Source organism: Heterocephalus glaber, unplaced genomic scaffold (assembly GCF_053883595.1).
Source record: "Heterocephalus glaber isolate CG9 unplaced genomic scaffold, H.glaber_assembly_v1.0 deba00000901, whole genome shotgun sequence".
Taxonomy (NCBI): Eukaryota; Metazoa; Chordata; class Mammalia; order Rodentia; family Bathyergidae; genus Heterocephalus; species Heterocephalus glaber.
The window spans coordinates 1189106-1195315 of NW_028258171.1; positions in this window are offsets into that span (position 1 = coordinate 1189106).

Below are 6210 nucleotides of genomic sequence, written 5' to 3' on the forward strand. Positions count from 1 at the left end.
GACATTAATAAAGAAAATATAAAAGCCATTCTATGAAAAAATAATTTTCCATAACAAAAATTATTACAGAATAACAATGGTAAATGTACTGTGTATCATTATCTTAAAAGAATATATTTTCATTTGTTAATCTATCTCTCAGCTCATTTACTAATAATACTTAACCTTCTTTTATTCCATAAAACATTTTATTTTTTTCTTAAATTCTTTTATCAGTACATTTTAGGTATACAATACAATTACATTTATCACTGGGCACTTGTACCTTTACATGATGTATCTTGGTTCTTATTTTTTCCCCATTTCCTGTCCTACCTTCACCCCTTCCACCCTTCGATATTTACAAAGACTTTGTTTCCATTTTTTCCTTTTCTCATAATTTCTCCTTTCCCTTCTTTCCTTTCCCCTACACCTCCTAACTTCCCCTACCCCCTTTAGACCTTTTCTTCATTATCAATTATGGATTTTAATCATATGCATTTAATCATTACATTTTCAATTTCTCACAGCAGAGAAACTATTTGGTATGTTCACGTGTGTCCTATTTATTTCACTTGAGAGTATGGCCTCAATATGCATCAATTTAGCTACAAATATCTCTAGTTTCTCATTCTTTATGGCTGAGTAGTACTCCAGTTTATAAAAACAACACATCTTCTTTATCCAGTTTCCAGTTGATGGGCACTTCGGCTGTTTCCAAGCTTTTGCTATTACAAACTGTGCCTCTATAAACATGGGTGCACATATATCGCTGTGGTATGATTCTTTTAATTCTTTTGGGAAGATACCCAGCAGAGGAATAGTTGGGTCAAATGTGACCTCTAGTCCTAGTTCTTTGAGGTATCTCCACACTGATTTCCACAGTGGTTGCACAAGTCTGCACTCCTACCAACAATGGAGAAAGGTTCCTTTCTCCCCACACCCCTCCAACATTTGTTATTTATTGATTTTTGATAAAAGCCATTCTTTCTGGGGTGAGTTAGAATCTCGGCATTGTTTTCATTTGCATCTCTCGAATGACCAGGGATGTTGAACATTTTTTCATGTTTATTTGATGCTTTTACTTCTTTGTCTGAGAAATGTCTGTTCATTTCAGATGCCCATTTTTGAATTGGGTCTTTAAATTTGGGGCGTTTGATTATTTTAAGTTCTTTGTATACTCTAGATAGTAGTCCTTTGTCTGAGATACTGCTGCTAAAATTTTTTTCCCAGATTGTAGGTTGCCTCTTAGCTCGGTTGGTGATTTCTTTTGCAGTGCAGAAGCTTTTTAATAAAATGAGAACCCAGTTGTTGATTCTTTCTGCTAGTTCCCATGTTACTGAGTTTTTGTTCATAAAGTATTTTCCTATGCCAATGTCTTCAAGAGGCCTACCTAAATTATTTTCAGCAAGTTTAGTGCTTCTGTTTTAATATTTAGATCTTTAATCCACTTCGATCATAGTTTAGTGCAAGGTGACAGGTATGAGTCTAGTTTTAATCTTAGGCACATTGAAATCCAGTTTTTACAACACCACTTATTAAATAGGCTATCTTTCCTCCAGTGAGGATGGTTAGATCCTTTCTCAAAGGTGAGGTGGCTGAGTATGTCTGGAGTTTTTTCTGGATCTTCTAATCTTTTCCACTGATCCTCGGGTCTATTTCTTTGCCAGTACCATGCTATTTTTATCACAGTAGCTTTGTAGTATAGTTTCAAGTTGAGGATTGTGATACCCCCTGCCATGTCTCTGTTGCCTAGAATTGCTTTTGCTATTCTAGGTCTCCTGGTTCCAAATGAATTTTTGGATTGTTTTTTCAGGTTCTGTGAAATATATTGTTGGAATTTCAATCAGGATTGCATTAAATCTATATAGTAGTTTTGGAAGTATGGCCATTTTCACTATATTGGTTCTTCCTACCCAGGAACAAGGGATGTCTTTCCATTTTCTTATATCCTCCTCGATCTCCTTTTTCAGGGTGCTATAGTTTTCAGCATAGAGGTTTTTTGCTTCCTTTGTTAGATTGATTCCTAGATATTTCATTTTTTTGATTGCTATTGTAAAAGAAATTGTTTCCCGAATTTCTCTCTCAATGAGTCTGCTATTTGTGTACAAGAAGCCTATTGTTTTTTGAGTGTTGAATTTGTATCCAGGTACACTACTGAATCTGTCAATTAAGTCTAGAAGTCTTTTGGCAGAGTTTTTTTGGTCTTCTATGTAGAGTATCATATCATCAGCAAATAATGACAGTTTAACTTCTTCTTTTCCTATCTTACTACTTTTATTTCTTTCTCATCTCTAATTGCTGTGGCTAATGTTTCCAGAACAATATTGAACAGGAGTGGTGATAGCGGGCATCCTTGTCTTGTTCCTGATTTTCGCATGAAGTTTTTCAGTTTTTGACCATTTAGTATGATGTTGGCTGTTGGTTTTTCATAGATACCCTTAATCAGGTTGAGATAAAAACCTTCTATTCCAATTTTCTGTAGGGTTTTTATCATGAATGGATGTTGGATTTTGTCAAATGCTTTTTCTGCATCTATTGAGATGATCATATGGTTTTTGTCCTTGGCTTTGTTAATATAATGTATTACATTTATTGATTTCTGTATGTTCAACCATCCTTGCATCCCTGGGATAAATCCCACTTGGTCAGGAAATACGATGTTCTTGATGACCCTCTGTATTCTGTTTGCCAGTATCTTGTTGAGGATTTTTGCATCTATGTTCATTACGGAGATTGGCCTGTAGTTCTCGTTTTTGGTTGGGTCTTTCTCTGGTTATGGAATCAAAGTAACACTTGCTTCCAGGTAAGAATTTGGAAATATTGAGTTCCTTTCAATTTCCTTGATGAGTTTAAAGAGTAATGGTGATAGTTCTTCTCTAAATGTCTTATAGAATTCAGCAGTGACACTATCAGGACCTGGGATTTTCTTTGTTGGTAAATTTTAATTGCATTTTCAATTTCACTGATTGTAATTGGAGTGTTTAGAATTTTTATATCTTCTTCATTTAACTTTGCCAATTCATATGTATCTAGGAATCCATTCATTTCTTCTGTGTTTTCCATTTTATTAGCATACAGGTTCTTGAAGTAGGTATTGATGATCTTCTGGATTTCTGCTGGATCTGTTGTGACCTCACCTTTTTCACTCTTAATTGCATGGATTTAAGCCTTTTCTTTCCTTTTTTCAATAAGGTTGGCTAAAGGTTTACCAATTTTATTTATTCTTTCAAAAAGCCAACACTGATTTATTGATTTTTTTGTATTTTTCTCTTAGTCTCCATTGCATTGATTTCTGCTCGGATCTTTATAATTTCCTTCCTTGTATGAGCTTTGGGTTTGTCATGCTCTTCTTTTTCTAGGAGTTTGAGGTTCAGCATTAGGTTGTTTATCTGAGTTCTCTCTGTTTTCCTAATATGGGCATTCACTGCTTTGAATTTCCCTCATAGAACTGCTTTCATTTTGCCCCATAGATTCCTGTATTTTGTACTGGCATTATCATTTACTTATAGAAACTGTCTAATTTCTTCATTAATTTCCTCTGTGACCCATTGGTTGTTCATGAGGGTGTTATTCAATTTCCATGTGTTTGTTGGGCTTTTGTTGTTTCTTATGCTATTGATCGCCAATTTTATTCCACTATGATTTGATAATATACAGGGGTAACTTCAATTCTTTTGCATTTACTTAAACATGCCCTATGAGCTAGCATGTGGACTATTTTTGAGAATGACCTGTGTGCAGCTGAAAAGAATGTGTATTCTGATTTTGTGGGGCAGAACACTCTGTAGACAACTATTAAGACCATTTGTTCAAAAGCTTGGTTTACTTATAGAATTTTGTTGTTGATTTTTTGTCTAGATGATGTCTATTTGTGACAGTGGGGTATTAAGGTCCACTACTACAATTGTATTAGTGCATATTTGGTTTTTCATGTCCATTAATATTTGTTTTGTCTAGTTGGGGGTATTCATATTTGTTGCATATATATTTATGATTTTCATCTCTTCCTCTTGGATTATTCCCTTCACAAGGATGTAGTGACCAACTTTGTCTCTCTTAATTAGTTTTGGTTTGAAATCTACTTTGTCTGCAAATAAGATTGCTACGCCTGCTTTTTTCTAGGGTACTGTCACATGAAGACCTGTTTTCTATCCTTTTACTTTCAGTCTGTGAATGCCTTTTTTAATTAGGTGTGGTTCTTGTATACAGCATATTGTTGGATCTTGCTTCATAATCCATTCAGCCAGTCTATTTCTTTTGATTTGTGAGTTGAGGGCATTCATATTGATGTTACAATTGATAGATATTGTCTCATCCTTGTCATGATGTTTTACTGTTGTTGGCTCTTTTATTTTTTATTTTTTACCCTTTCCCATTAGTTTCTTGCCTTGCCTGGTGGTTTCACTCTGTTGGGCCTTATGGAGTTGTGACCTTCATTGTCTTTTTCTAGGATATTGTTTAGAATTGTTTGGAGTGCTGGTTTGATGTTCATGAAATTTCTCAGGTGTTCTTTGTTGTGGAAGTATCTGATTTCCCTATCAGCTTTGAAAGATAATTTTGCAGAATACAACAGTCTAGGTTGGAAGTTATTTTCTTTTAGAGCTTGAAATACTTCACTCCAGGCTCTCCTTGACTTGAGGGTTTGTGTTGAGAAGTCTGCTGTGATTCTGATGGGCTTTCCTTTGTAGGTGATTTGTTTCTTTTCTCTAACCACTTGTAGGATTTTGTTCTTCTGTTGGGTTTCTGGGACCTTGACTCTTATACATCTAGGTGTAGATTTTTTTTTTAATTGTGGCTAGTTCTATATGCCTCACTTATCTGTGTGTCAAATTCTCTATCTTTTTCTGGGAAGTTTTCTACTATTAATTCTGTGAACAGTTTTTTATGTCATTTGTACTTTCTCCTGCTTTGTCATGGACTCCTATCAGTCTTATGTTATTCTTCTTTGCATCATCTAGCAGCTGCTAGATTGATTTCTCATGGCCCCTTACTATTTTTAAGAAATCTCTTTTTTCATGGTCACTAACCACTATCCTGTCTTGTAAATCTGATATTCTATCTTCACATTAGCTCAGTCTGCTGTGAGTACTTTCAATGGAGTTTTTAATCTCCTGGATATCTGTTTGAATCTGTTTCATGTATTCCATTTCTTTCCTATCTTGGGAAATCATGGTTTCCATTTCTTTCTTATGCTGGGCATTCATGGCTTCCAGCATGATTCTGAGCTCATCTATTTTTCTTTATCTGTTTCTGTTCTAGAACCTCTAATCATGTCTTTCACTCTGCTCACCATCTCTGTAGTTTTCTGGGAAATTATTTCTGTTTTGAATTTTTCTAGAGCCTCATTCTTTGGTTTTGTTACTTCCTGTGCTCTCAGTTCAGGGTGCCCAGGTAGTTGATTATCATATTTTTCCACCTCATTTCCCCCTGCATTTGCCTTTGGTGAGCTATAAGTCTGGGTTTGTGTCCTGCCAAGGTGTCTTCTTATTTTTAATTCTGTTGTTGCTGCTGTTTTTTGTTTTAATTCCTGGGCTGATACTCCAATATTTCTTATTTTGGGTATCTTTATTACTGGTGTTTAGTGCCCCAATGGAGTGATTGCTTCTCAGGGATATCTTCCAGGTATAGCTAGACTTTCTAGGCTTTGAGTCTCTAATGACTCTTAGGCAATCTCATTTTCAGTATACCAGGGAGGACAACTGATTAGATCAATCACAACACCTTAGCCCAATTGACACAATCAGCATCAAACACAGCTTAGAAAATGACAATTGGTGGTAGTAGTTAATCTGTCACCTTTAACCACGCAAGCTAGATCAAAGTCTAGGGCCAGGCCAAAATATCTTTCTAGTAAGTAAACCCTTCAATATGGCAAATTCACCATTTGGGGTAAGGATTTAGCAGGGGTTGGGGAGGGAGGGGTAGAGAGATAGAGGGAGAGGAAAAGGTTGGAGGTGAGGCTAGCGGACATGGGAAGATCATGAAAATTGTAGGGATCTGTTGAAGACAGGAGGAAAAGACAGAGCAAAAGAACAGAGACAAGTACAGAACAAACTGACAACAACAGGGAAGCCAGAAATTGTATGCACCTTCCTATAAAAGTGGCAGTCAAGAGGACAGAGAGAGAGGGAAAAAAATTCAGAATGGGACAGGAACAGGAACAAAGAGGGAGAGAATTATAGAGCAAGAAGGGATAGAGAGAGAGAAAAAGAAAAGAAAAAATATATA